Genomic DNA, 14,839 nt, shown 5'->3' on the forward strand with positions numbered 1-14,839 from the left:
AGGAGTGAAAAATTGGGAACGCACAAAATAATTTCTAGACAAAAAAGGGAGTTTGAAATTTAAACAGTAGAAATTGTGCTTTGGATTAACATTGAGAACAAACAAAGCATGTTTGTCACGCCGCAAGATTGGAGGATGAGGCTTCTTCTTAACATAGATTGTACTCCTGATACACTTCAAGAAACTGTTGATCATAGCCAAGAGATTCAAGGTACACCTCTAAATTGCCACTGCACCGGAAGTCAGCCCCCTTAGTGATTTGTCTGTACGCACCACTTGCTAGAGTTCTCTCCAGTTTGAGAATTATATTGAAACCCTGCCATCTGTCTGATCTCGTAATAAAGTGTAGTCAGACAGTCAGTCAAAGAATACAGCCTGTTTAAAAAGAAGAGTGAAAGCAAATCAATGTGGCTGTTTCTGTATCCATCTCAGAACAGCTCATGCTGCGAGGTAGCCGATGCCATTTAAATATGAATTCACAACTTCAGTTCTACTTGTGGAATAACAGCTTTGACACTGCACCTTCCAGAAGAGATTTCCACCTACAAATATCACCAACAAAGGATGTAAACAAAACAGTCAGTGATATTTCTGGGCCACCACATGATATTTTTGACTCCGCACATAGAGGAAGTTTCATGTCATTTCGAAAATAACAACCATTCGAGTTGTGGCATCATTGGGTTCCACAGAAAGTCAGTGGACTCTTGACTGGGCCACCGAACCTCCCCGCAGCAGGTCCCCTATGCCTTCCTAACCACCATACCTGTCTTATTGCCTTCAGAAATCAGCATAGACATGCACTCTAAGATCCCTCATTTCCTCCTGTTGGAGACAGGGTTGAGTGAAAATAATAAACAATATTCTCTCCTCCCAATTTTCTTCGTTTATTCCACATAACTCAGCTATCAATATGCAGGAAAAAAGAGAAGCACGAAAAAGTAGAACTGCAAACATCTGTGACTATAATGGAAACTTTTTCAGAACTTTATAGGCCAGAAAAGAAGTGAGAATCATAAACGGTGCAAACAGGAGTAAAACAAAGGTTTAGCGTAAGAATTCTGAAGTAATCTGAGTGGTTAAATTCTCCAAGTATTCAAGTAGGAATACAACTGCAGCATGTCAACCCTAACAAGTGCTAGGTTGGCTAAGAGATCAAAACAAATAAAACCTCAAAGATATCCCAAAGCTTAGACAGAATTTGGATTTGTAAGGCATTGATAGCCATTATGAAGAATTCACTAGACAAGGGGGAGCTACAAATTGATTAGAAATAGGCTCATTTGTGCCCCTTTAAAAAGAATGATGGTCAAACAGACTTGTCTACAAAGCAACAACTTGCATTTATATGGCAACTTTATTGCAGTAAGGAAACGTCATAGAATCAAAACAAGATTTGACACTGAGCAAGGTAATAAGATGTTAGGATGGGTGACCAAACACTTGGTTGTAAAGTAGGTTTTAAGGAACAGCTTAAAGGAAAACAGAAAGGTAAAGAGACGGAGAAGTCTCAGAACGGTATTCAAGAACTTATAGTGTTGCTGAAACCATTGCCACCAGGTCAAATGAAGGATATCTGGGATATACAACAGGCCAGAAAAGAAAGAGCACGGAGGTCTTGAAGGGTTTTGTTTTCTTCATTCGTGGGACATGGGCATCATTGGCTGACCAGCACTTATTGCCTATCTCTAGTTGCCCATGAACTGAGTGGCATGCTGGGCCATTTCAGAGGGCAATCAAGAGTAGGTCAAACCAGGTAAGGCTGGCAGATTTCCTTCCCCAAGGACATTAGTGAACCAGATGGGTTTTCCAACAGTCAACAATGGTTTCATGGTCATCAGTTCCAGGTTTTTTTTATTGAATTCAAATTCAAACCCAGGGTCCCCAGAACATTGGTTGAGTTTCTAGCTTAATAGTTTAGCAGTAATACCATTAGATCATCGTCTCCTCTGGGAGTGGCTAGACTATGGAGGATCTGACAAAAAGGGTGAGACTTCTTACTCCAATACCATGTAAAATAATGAAAGAGATTATTATGAATAAATTTGATATTATCTGTATAATAACAATCAGTGTTCAACGTGGGTTCAGAGGTTAATATCCTACATGGCCAATTTTTTGGCTTTTTGAAAAAATGAACAAGATCATTTTCTTCATTGTTATCTTCTAGTCTCACTTAAATAAGAAATATTTTTTCATTACGTGTCAGGAGTTATGCAGATGCTAAATATTTAATGTTGCCTAAAATTCTCCAACCTCACCCCCAGCTGGGATTATCCAGACCTGCTGCAGTGAATGGAGATTTGGAAAAGTGCCAAGTTCTCCTTTTATCACTGGCAATGGGGGCAGGGCATTGGAGAATTCCAGCAGGAGTTTTGTCTGAGCACCAAATTCTCCAATCTCGCTGGAAGTAGAACATCAGGGAAAGGAGGCCATTACCTCTGGGCTGGTCTGAGGCAAGCTCCTGTTCAGCCAAGAGTAGGATTTTCCCATTCCCGCCCCTTACCGGGAATGTCTGATCCCACCTAAAGTCAACGGACTTTTGGGTGAGCCGCTGAATTGCCTGCGACAAGTCCTGTCACATTGGAGACATAAACATTCATCTTTGAAATTTGTTCAGCAGTCCTGGTTAGGTTAAACCAGGCTCTTAATCAGATAGATTTTTATCTTAAGATTTGTTGTAGAAAATATTTACGAATTAACTTTTGACATGTAGAAATATTCTGCACAGTTAAATGTGAAGGATAACTTATGAAAAGCCGAGCATTTGGTTGAATATTATTAACAAAGTGAAGGGGTTTACAGTCATTGCCACAAATGTGATATAAATTATACCATGAAAATCTCTGTAATGCAGAATCACAGCATCAGATAAATTTACAATATGGAAAGAAGATATTCAACCTATCATGTCTGTGTCTGCCAAATAAGAACTCTCCAGCCTAATCTCACTTTCCAGCTCTTGGTCTGTAACCTTGTAGAATATGTCATTTCAAGTGCCCATTCAAGTACTTTTTATTTGTGATGAGAGCTTCTGCCACTAGCACCCTCTCAGACAGTCAATTCCAGACTCCCACAGCCCTCTAGATGAAAACATTTCTCTTCAACTCCCTTCTATCTTATCTACCAATCTTAACAGCCTGGTGTTGCTGGCTTTGAATTTCTCTCAGAACTTTAGTAGATTGCGTTGGGTGTAAATTAATATCTTCCTATGTCCATAATTGACATAAATCTCAACACACTGAAGAGCTAACAGGATTCCTGTGTTTATTTAACATTTCAGAAAAATCGCCAATCGGTCTCTCAACTGCCCTCCAAGGGCAATTAGGGATGGGCAATAAATGCTGGCCAGTCGTGACGCCCATGTCCCATGAATGAATGAAAAAAACCTGAATCATCTTTCTGGAGTAGGACAGCTCCTACTCCTCCACTGCTCACATTATGGGCCATTAAAAGTTGGAGCTGCCAACACTGGTTCATTTGTTATGACAGCCTTCAATTTTTTGAAAGCCATCTGACCACACAGTTATGACCACACTATCTCGACATCTTTAATAAATTGCACAATGGTGCAGCTAGTATGTTGAAATAAGGAACAAAGTTTGAATAAAATCCACATGTTCCCAGGAATAGCATTATCCCTCTCTTGGTCTTGGAAACAGGGAATCCATCAGTTCTTGTATTTTTGCTGCCCTAGGAAGCAGCCAGTCTTGACCTACTACATGTCCCAACTAGGTTACTTGGCTTTAGCAAACTTGCTTTTGGCTAAATTCGTCTCCAGGTTAGCGCTTTGTAGAGCTTTTAATATGCCCTTAAATGCTTTAGGTGGTCTTTCCAAGTGTCACTATAGGCAAGCAGATCATCAGTGCAAACAACACTGTTGCTGAAGCTACCAACAGAAAGAGTCGGAGAGTCAGGTTTACAGCATGGAAAGAGGCTCTTTGGCCCAATTTGTCCATGCCAACATTTTTTTAAACCCCTAAGCTAATCCCAATTGCCCGCATTTGGCCCATATCCCTTTACACCCATTTTACTCATGTAACTGTCTAAATTTTTTTTAAAAGACAAAATTGTATCTGCTTCTACTACTATCTCTGGCAACTCGTTCCTAATACTCACCACCCTCTGGGTGAAAAAATTGCCCCTCTGGATTCTTTTGTATCTCTCCCCTCTCACCTTAAACCTATACCCTCTAGTTTTAGACTCCACTACCTTTGGGAAAAGATATTGACTATCTAGCTGATCTATGCCCTTCATTATTTTATAGACCGCTATAAGATCACCCCTCAGCCTTCTACGCTCCAGAGAAAAAAGTCCCAGCCTATCCAGCCTCTCCTTATAACTCAAACTATCAAATCCCAGTAGCATCCTGCTAAATCTTTTCTGCACTCTTTCTAGTTTAATAATATCCTTTCAATAACAGGGTGACCAAAACTGTACACAGTATTCCAAGTGTGGCCTTACCAATGTCTTGTACAACTTCAACAAGACTTCCTAACCCCTGTATTTAATGTTCTGACCGATGAATCAAGCATACTGAATGCCTTCTTCACCACTCTATCCACCTGTGACTCCACTTTCAAGGAGCTATGAACATGTACCCCTAGATCTCTTTGTTCTATAACTCTCCCTAATGCCTTACCATTAACTGAGTAAGTCCTGCCCTGGTTCAATCTAACAAAATGTATCACCTCACATTTATTTAATTAAACTCCATCTGCCATTCGTCTGCCCACTGGCCCAATTGATCAAGATCTTGTTGCAATCAGAGATAACTTTCTTCATTATCTGCTATGCCACCAATCTTGGTGTCATCTGCAAACTTACTAACCATGCCTTCGATATTCTCATTCAAATCATTCATATAAATGACAAATAACATGATTCATTAATCATTGAGCATTGTTTAAACTGAATGGCATGGCTTTGCATTGGAGAAGATCATCCGGCTTCACAACAGCTGAGATTTCCTGTGCTTGTGTGGTCATTGGAATTTGCCAGTACCCTCCTAATAAATCAATTTTACTGATGTAATGTGAGTTGCCTACCTAGTCAATACAATCCTCAATGCTAGGAGTTGAGCATGAATCAGTCTTGGGGTGGAATTCTCCCAAAAAATTCTAAGTTAAAAATTCACATAAAAGCTGGAGTAATGTATCTCCCACACTTTGTGCAAAGTGCACTAGTTCAATTATCATTGAAAATCAGTGGACGGGGCCTATTCCCGCTGGAGAGGCCGGCAGCATAGCACTGAGCAGGCCACTGTGCATGTGCCAGTCTGTAACAGCGGAGATCGGTACATGGGCAGTAGCCCCAAACTACCAGCCTCCTGATTGCTGGCCAGCCTGATTGCTGACCAGTTCCATGACTCCCCATCGCTGCCCCCTCCAACTCCTCCAACCCCCTGGTCACTGGCCCCATGAATCCTTTCTCCCCCCACCTGCTTCAATCTCCCCCCCACCAGAAAAACCCCATCTGCACCCCCAACCCCAATGGCCAGCCCCGATCACTGGCCTCCCTCCCTCTGTCACCACCAAGTGCAGAGTGGCAGCAGGACCCCCACCCCCCCCCCCCCTCAACTTTCACTAATCTCTCTCTAGCAGCCTCACCCCCTATTGGTCCTGCTCCCTGGCTCAACCTCCTTGGCTCTGCCTGATGCCAAGTGCGCAGTACCAAGGTGCCCCCTTGATCATTGCAGCTTTGCCCTCTGGACAGTGCCAGGGAGCCAGACTGGCACTGCCAAGATGGCAATGCATAGGGGGCACCTCCATTATCCTAGACCTCCTGCAGGGCTTCCATGACCCCCCACTCCAGCAGATTCAGGCCCAACTGGAGTGAAACAATCTGGCAAGGAGTAGGGACATTACCGAGCCCAGAGACTTCAGTCCCAGGGCCACTATTGAAATTAAAATCATCATTTAAATAATTTGTGCAGCTCCCCGCTGATTTCTGGTGCAGAGCTGACAGCACCAGAAATCCGGTGGCTAGAGACTCGCGGAGACCATAGCGGCCAGCAGGAAGCCTACTACACAGCCTCTGCTTTAAGTCTCCCGACCCGCCGTGCTGCTAAAGCGATGTAGCCACCCTGATCATTGAAAGACGTGCTGGTTAGGTGCATTGACCCAAACAGGCGCCAGACTATGGCGACTAAAGGAATTTCACGCTAACTTCAGCAGTGTTAATGTAAGCCTTAGTTGTGACTAATAAATAAGCTTTACTTTATATGGTTTTAATTTTTCAATAGTCACTACAGGATCTCTTCCAAATGTCCTGTTAAGAGATCAATTTAACCCCACCCAAAAAATTCATTTTGCCTAAGTTGGTTTAACTAAAATGATAATAAGATGGAATTAATATGTATCATGGCATTCAGCTAGTTTAGCTCTAAATATGTGATGCATATTTTGAATCTTTATGTTGTTAATATCATCCCCAGCAATTTATTTTCAAAAGATCAGTTACATTAATCCATCTGTAAGTGTATGAAGGACGCTTAATGGAAATGTTTGTCACAAATGGTATGAACATCGATATCTCACTCATACTTGTGTTACTAATTTAATATCATTTATAAATAATACGATTGACAGGTTTCGGCAAAGGAAATAGTTGGAGTGTGGGTAACAGCCTCTCTTAATAATTACAAAAATATATACCTTACATTTGAATTGCTTTCCATCCACAATAATATTCTGGCTGGCAAAACGTAGCTACTAGTTGTCACACAGATAAAACCACTGACAGCCTGACAAAGTGCCCATTTTCCAGTATGAAAATCAACCAGTTATTTAATTAATGCATTTGCAAATTTAATGAAGAGAAGCATTTTGCCTAAATGATCACCAGCCCATGTTTGGACATAATTGTCATGGCGACTTTAGCTGCAGCTTATTTTCTAATTGCAAGAGTAAGCAAAATAGTTGAGAGGTTTCTGTGTTGTCTGATTCAATTCCTGTCTTTGTGTAAGAGGTGGGGCACAGGGACTGACATAGAACTTTTTTCATAGTAGTTCTTACCAATAGCTAAATTGATATATCTGCTTTAAAATTTAAAGATTATACACATTGAAAATGTGCTTCAGTTGGAAAATCTAGTTTGTAATATAGTTTAGTTGTGTCCTGTATCGGCTTTTACAATGGAGTGCAATGTGGTGAGACTGAGGCGGAGCAGCAACTTCCTACATGCCGGTTTGCCGCTGTGATTTCCCACATGACACATTAACAATCTCAGCATCTCACCACAACTATTACCATGAGTGCTGTTCAGGATTTTGCCAGCAGAGATGAAGGGAAAATATGAGAGAATCTCATGAGGGGATTCAATTGTTATAGAACCCGTGTCTGCAGGGAATTTTGTCCATGTTTTGGGCCAGCAAATTGCTTTGTGCTGATTAATGAACATTTCCTCTGTGTTGCACAGTAATGAACGTTATACATCAAGTTTACCAGTACTATTTCCCCAGGGAATTTCTGACCATCGGATGGCATCTTGTCAAGATCAGCTGACTGCTATGTTGAAAGTTGCATGTTCCAACTTGTACAGCTTTTGCCCATATCTACTTAAATTACACTCTCTTGATTACACTCTTGATTACACTCCCTACATCTTCTCAACTTTCATATGGACTCTGATACTTCCATGAGAGAATCTCTACGGTACCAATGTTGACACAGACTGATATTCAAGTCAGGCTGTGGAGCTTTTGGCGAGAAACCCAAAGTCAGAGCTTCCTCACCTGATAACATGTATTTTCTCTTTGATAGGATCTCTGCCTGGAAATCAGCTTAACTGAGAGACTTGCCTTCCAAATGAGTGGAGAGGACTTTGGAGCTGGCTACAAACTGCAAGGAAACTGCAACTGGAGAAAAGCTTGGTCTGATCCTTGTCCCTGCAGAGGGGAGGGGAAGACTCTGATCCCAAAGGGTAGGTGGGGCTCCGATTACTGATTTCTCAACTAGAGTAGCCTTTAGTCTTCAATGGAACTTGTCCTCCTAACTCTGCTATCATTTTTGCATCATTAGCCCCAGAAGGCCTTTGCGGATGAAGTTTGAGGCTTGATGTGTTTGCATTTATTCTGTTGATTTCATTCATGTTCCAGCAGTGCCAATAGTATAAGACCAAGTCAAGGCTGCCCATTGTAATGTGGGAGATCAGATCAAAGGATGACCACTACCTCCTAACTTGACAGACTGGATCTAAATTTCTGACTGTGAGAATTTAATTAGTGATCACTCTCCAATCTGGAAACTCATGAGCTGATATGCGTACCTGAGGGGAAGGAGGCAATGACTTGCCCTGTGTCACTTCAGAGGGAGAAACTTGTTGCAGATTAAAATGAAGTTGTCACAAGCAGTAGTGTGTCCCCTTCATTATGTAGAGCAGCTGAAGCAGCATCAGTGGCGCACATTGCCAATATCTTAAGATTTAATAGGGCATTCAATTGCTAAGCAGAGGATGGACATTTGTGCCTATACCCCACACGTCCTAGACATTTTTCCACCTTTTTCCATCAGGAAAAAGATACAAAAGTCTGAGGTCACATACCAACCACCTCAAATACAGCTTCTTCCCTGCTGCCATCAGAGTTTCTATGGACCTACCTCGCATTACGTTGATCTTTTTCTACACACTTGCTAAGACTGTAACATTGCATTCTGCACCATCCTTCCCTATGTACTTTACGCTTTGTCTGTATAGCATGCAAGAAACAATAGTTTTCACTGTATACTAATACATGTGACAATAATAAATCAAATCAAAGCAAATCTATAAAAGGGGATAGCTGGGACACTGGGGGGTAGTTGGGTAATGTTGATTGTAAACTGTCAATAAACTCTCTCCAGCAAAGAAAACAACGGTGTCTTAATGTTAACTTCATCAACCAGAGTCTGATTACCACAGATCATGCAGGACTGTAAGACAAGCTATAGTGGCATTGTCCTCTCGCAAAAAAACCTAAGTCCATTGCATATTTTGTGTTACGATACTTCAACCAAAGCAACAGAGTTGCAAAAATTAAAGCTTAATTTTGAAGTTATGAAACACTTTTGTGTGTTAAGGAAAATATAAACTTGTGATAATGATTTATTTTACTACCACCAGATGAGACAGTGAACTGGCTTGCCTCTATTAAATCTCCTTGGTTGGTCACAACGAAGGTTTACGTTTCTTTTTCATGATGATATGCCTTTTCCAAATGAAATCTTATCAAAAATGGCAGTGTGTTTGTTTCTGGTAGAAATGACTTCTCAAACTGAGTGACACACTTATCCCAAAAGAGACAGAAAGATAGAGAACAACTTTCAGTTTCCTTTGCTGAAGATACTTTTTGACACTGCCTATGTCGCTTGCAATCTCTCTCAAGTGTTTGGCAGCCTTGCCTTGAAACAATTCACCAGTTGTATACTTCCAAGAGGCTCCAAATGTGTTTGTCTGTGACAGCCACTGTTTTAACATTCAGCACTTTGCAGTTTTTATGTCTCTTTCTTGGACAGATACCAGTTTTGATGGGTTCCAGATTATAGGACATATTCCTCTCTTCGCATTCCCCTGAGGGTGATTTTTTAAATTCTTACCTTCACCTTGGAATGTAACCTTACACTTTTAAGCAGTTTTCTCTGTCTCAGTTCAAGTTGCAAAATTTCCAGTTGGCTGAAAGTTGAAAAATCATGGCTAGAATTTTCCATCCATTTGCAACCCACCACTACTGCAGGTGAGAACAGAGAACTTGGTGCTCAGTCAAACCTCTGTTCACTGCAGTGAGATCAGAGAATCCCAGTGGCATGAATGGCCAGAAAATTCCAGCACATTGTTTCAAATATAAAGGGTATAGCTTTGTGACAACTCATAAATGCATTTGGACTCAGATATCAATGTCATAAAATACTTTCCAAACTGAACTGTGTAGTTACAAATAAAGCCATCAGTAATGAAGAAAATAAAAAATCCTAATGAATTTCAGTTATTACTTGACCACTGGGTTTGAATGTTGAAAAATCTGACACTTCTGTTCCCTGCAGATTCAATATCAGATCTTATAACAGCAAATAAAAAATCACAAGTCATCAAGATGCATGAAAGACTAAAGTGGGTCAAAACTATTTTCTTCAAAATACCTTCCAACTGCCCCATCTCATGAAAATAGAAACCATTCAATTCCCAGGAGATTCTCAAGTCACACTAGGTTAGACAGCTGGGACAGAAGACAGGCTCCTCCTCTGTTCTATATCTTTAGAAAGAGGCCCGTGGAATGCAGCTACACAGTGTGCTGGAGCCTTGCATCAAAGTGCTTATCTCTGCTACAATGTCAGGTTGACAGAATGTGATATCAGGCTGGATGACATTCACTGGGAGAAAAACCCATCAGATGGTTTAGGATTTTTTCCATGTCAATCTGATGAATGACAGTGCTGTTAAATACTACATTATTCCACTTATTCTCAGTCACTCCACATTGTATCTGGGCTATGTCACATCTACCATAGCTCGATGAGCTATTCCTACACTGCCCAAACCAAATAGCAACTTCATCTGCATTTGCCCCCTCCCAAAGCAGCCTAAAGTACAATCTATTCTTATGGCCTCTTGGAAGATTTGCATTACTATTGTCTATTCTCCCTTCATGAGGCTATTCATCAACACAGAAAATGGGATGATTTCCTTGTTTACCCACAGCTCTTTTGATAGCACTTCCGTAAGTTGTCTAAACTTCGAGTCCCACTCCAGAGCTTGAGCACAAAAGTTAAGGCAGACACTGCCGTCTTTGGAGAAGAACAAGGGTGGTACCTACAAAATCCTGGCCGTTGTTTATCTCTCAAACAACATCACAAAGAAACAAATCAGCTGGTCACTATCACACTGCCATTTGCGGGAGCTTCTGTACACACCTTAGCTGTTGAGTTTTCCACATTACAGCAGTGACTAACTTCAATGGTACTTCATTGGCTGTAGAGTGCTTGAGACATCCAGTGGGCATGAAACGTTCAATATAAACACAGGTCTTGCTTTTTCCTAATGTTCATGCGTGCAATTTCCTGATGAGTCACTGGAGAGTGAGTAAGAGCCAATATCCAGAGGTACTGCTTCATCTCCTTAACCAAAAGGAGTATTGAAACCAGTGTGGCATCGCAACTGTTGCCCTGGCTTGAATCAATTAACTCAGCAGACACCAGGAGATTTTAGCCTGGAGCAGATTCTAGGAAGTTGAATGGGGCTTGGGACACAGAAATGTAAAACACACTGCACTCATAAGTTTCAGGCCAGAGGATTTTAATTCTTGTGAACAGATAGAGTGATAATCAGTATAATTAATTCCAGATAATAGGGAATGTCAGCCAGCAGACCCAGACGTCGGTGGGATTCCAGAGTGGGTTGGAATGGACCGCTGAATGCGGTCATGTGGTGGTTGACCAATAGGTGAAGGGACACAAGGGGCCCATCCAATTACACGATGGAACAGGCCTTTTTGCTGCTGCTATCTCTCTGATAATGGTGCCTCTGGTGCCTGCAGACACTTTCCACAGCGCTGCTCCACCACTGCATTGGAACCAACATTAGTGGGATCGATGCGGTGGTGATCTTCATGGATCTGATTTTAACCCTTCCAATATTTAATTTGCAAATGTATGCCCCCCAGCCTGTATTTAAATCCCTCCCTCTCTGATTTTCACCCCTCAGCAGGTATTTAAATTACTCCCTCTTGGATTTTATACCCCTTCAACCAGTGCCATTAAGTTCTCTCCTTTCCATCTATGCCCCTCACACTGTATCATCAGCCTTTCTCCCTCCAAGTGAAACTTTCCACACTCCGCCTGTCCTTCTGTAAAAGGAAGCTGCAAAATGGCGGACCTTGCAATAAAGAACAACGCCTCACTTCAACACCACCAGCCTTCATTGGTCAGGGACCTGACAGCCCATGACATCCACAGACCACTCGCGTAAACCCAATAAGATACGATTCTATGGCCACACCCGCCATGAATGCCAATTCAGCAGGCATCATCGATTTCCACCCAAAGCTCCAGATTGACGATGCCCCGAGACATCATTGACCTGAAACACCCTGGCTGGGATTGTCCATTTCTCACCCCTCACCCCGGGGTAGGATTTTCAGTGGTGGAGGCCACTCACCAGTGACTGCTGGGAGGATCTTCTGGTAAACGGCCATTTACATTGCTTGCCGGCTACATCACTGGGGAATTCACAGGTGCAGGGGGGGGAGGTGGGGGGGGCGTTGCACTTGGCAAAACCAGAAGCTCCTGCTGGCAGGAAGGACCAGAAAATCCCGGCTTCTGTTTCTTCCCACAGTTGCTGTGTATTTCCAGCATGTTATGCTTTTATTCTAGGTTTTCAGCATCTGCAGTATTTTATATTTTAACCTGCCCTTGATAAACATTTGACTCACAGGCTCCCTGTTACATTCTGGGTGTAATTTCTAGCTGCCTTGATTTATTATTGTCGCATGTATTAGGAAACAATGAAAAATATTGTTTCTTGTGCACTATACAGACAAAACATACCATACATAGAGAAAGTATGGAGAGTGTTCAGAATGTAGAGTTACAGTCAATTCTTTCCCCTCCATCATATTTTTCACCACATATTCTATTGGCACACTATAGCATTCTGCATTCTCAGTCCAAACACACATTCACTTGTTGCATTTTTTTGCTTTCGCAGTGAGAGTACAATGATCCCAAATATAGCCATTGCATTCAACTTGATATTCACCATGACACTGCAGTCTCTTGTTTTCTATTCAACTCCTTCACCATCCTGCTTGTGCTTTGCTTCAACTCCCTTTTAGCATTCGGAACACTCAGAAAATGGTGGGTAAAAGAGTACACTTATGCACAGAAGAATTCTCCAGATATCTAATTGTTCTCCAACAGCTCTACATGGGACCTGTGGCAGATTTAAATATAAAAACATGACAACAATGTGGAGAGGTCACTTAGACAACACTCTCTGAGGACCTGCATTACAACTGAAAAATAATCTGATGATTAGTGTACAATGTAGAGGAGTAAAGGCATGGGTTTAAAGCCTTTCGGAGTAAATGATATTTCTAATAGCACATGGGAACAGAATATTATTAAGCCTAATGCCAAAATTAATATAAAGTGATGAAAACTTTTTCAAAAGTGAACAGCTGTTTTTATTTTGGGTTAAATGCCGTGCTACTGTCACTTTATTCAGATGGCACAGTGGCACAGTGGTTAGCATTACTGCCTCACAGCGCCAAGGACTTGGGTTCAATTCCAGCCTTGAGCTGCATGTTTTTTGTGTGGGTTTCCTCTGGGTGCTCTGGTTTAAGAACATAAGAAATAGGAGGCCATCTAGCCCTTCGAGCCTGCCCCGCCATTCAATAAGATCATGGCTGATCTGAAGTGGATCAGTTCCACTTTCCCACTTTCTCTCCATAGCCCTTAATTCCCCTGTCTATCAAAAACCTATTTACCCATGACTTAAATATATTTAGCCTCCACCACTTCAACAGGCAGAGAATTCCAAAGATTCACAACCCTTTGAGTGAAGAAGTTGCTCCTCAACTCTGACCTAAACTTCCCCCCCCACTTATCTTGAGGCTGTGTCCTCTAGTCCTGCCACAGTCCAAAGATGTGCAGGTTGGTTGGATTGATCATATTAAATGCTGATGGTTATGGGATAGAGTCGGGGTGTGGACCTAAGTAAGATACTCCTGCGGAGAGTCAGTGCTGATGCAATGGGCTGAACGGCCTCCTTCTGCACTGTAGGGATTTTATTCCAATACAGCTTTGTACAGCTACATGCACCTTCCAATGTATCCTTATACAATTCGCTGAGGTTAATGGCTGGAACGATCCTTTTTTTAATGTACCTTCCTAACTGTTCACCTTTGCAAATCTAGCAAATTTTCTTGCCAGATATTTAAGATTCACTGCAGTAACTTGGCTCCACCAGTCAAGAACAAACTATAGATGTTTGTTAATGAACTATGACTATTTACAGGGTGATGCAGATTCAATGCTTCCAGACTCTAGGGTTTAACTGCTGGGACAAGCACAGACCTGTTGGAGTGAAGCCCCAGCTTGGTTCCTGAGTGGTCAGCCCGATCATGTGATCCTTTGAAAAGACACTACGCTCATGCATCAAGACTTGGTGACATTCCTCCTCCTTCAAGCACCATAATTTAAGAGGAATTAGTGACCATAAGCTTCCATCAGTTGGTCCATGATTATGTTTGGCAAAGTGCATTGATTTGGCGTTGCTTTCTGCAGTATGGCTGATCAGGAATCTTTCCCACTCTTACAGCCTGCCATCGGGCATATTGAAAGGATTTATAGGCTGCGAATCAACCTCTTTGATTACATTATTAATACACTTTCCATGTTGGTGACATTAATAACATTTAATCTAATATTTCCACTAAAAAGTTCATTATTTTGCTTAACATCCCAACTGATTGAATTGCTTTCAAACGTTTGCTCTATATTGCGCAATGTGCCAGAAGGATGTTTTTAACAAGGGCATTATGATTTGTGTTCTATATGGCTGGGGTCATTTGTGTTTCATTCAGTAATTTCTATTCACTGATGTAAAGGTCAAATCTTCCGCTACCTGAGTCAGCTTAAACAAAAAATTGATGTGACTTTGAAATCTAATTGCTGTTTATTCCAATATAATAGTTACGAGATCCAGAATTCCATTCTTGTTGCATAGGGACCACAAAGTCCAGGTCCTAACCAGCCTTTGGTCTGTGTTGGTGACAGCTGTACAATCTGGTGTTGTTGTAGTTCTTCAGATGAAGGACCAACAAACATAGTGCACCTGCATAACCAAGGAAGTCAGGGTACAGGGA

The 14,839-nt window shown here is 41.7% G+C and overlaps 1 long non-coding RNA gene across 1 annotated transcript in view; it reads left to right on the forward strand.

Annotated features, from left to right (window-relative positions):
• The window catches only part of LOC145351518 (uncharacterized), a 41,989-nt gene extending 27,363 nt beyond the window's left edge, over positions 1-14,626 (forward strand). Inside the window, exons 3-4 of the long non-coding RNA XR_013888416.1 lie at positions 7,764-7,923; positions 13,990-14,626. This is a non-coding gene — a long non-coding RNA (uncharacterized LOC145351518). The remainder of the gene's footprint in view (positions 1-7,763; positions 7,924-13,989) is intronic.
• The last annotated feature ends 213 nt before the right edge of the window (positions 14,627-14,839 follow it).

The sequence above is a fragment of the Carcharhinus amblyrhynchos genome, chromosome 13 (genome assembly GCF_965287045.1).
Source record: "Carcharhinus amblyrhynchos chromosome 13, sCarAmb.v2.hapA, whole genome shotgun sequence".
NCBI classification, from domain to species: domain Eukaryota; kingdom Metazoa; phylum Chordata; class Chondrichthyes; order Carcharhiniformes; family Carcharhinidae; genus Carcharhinus; species Carcharhinus amblyrhynchos.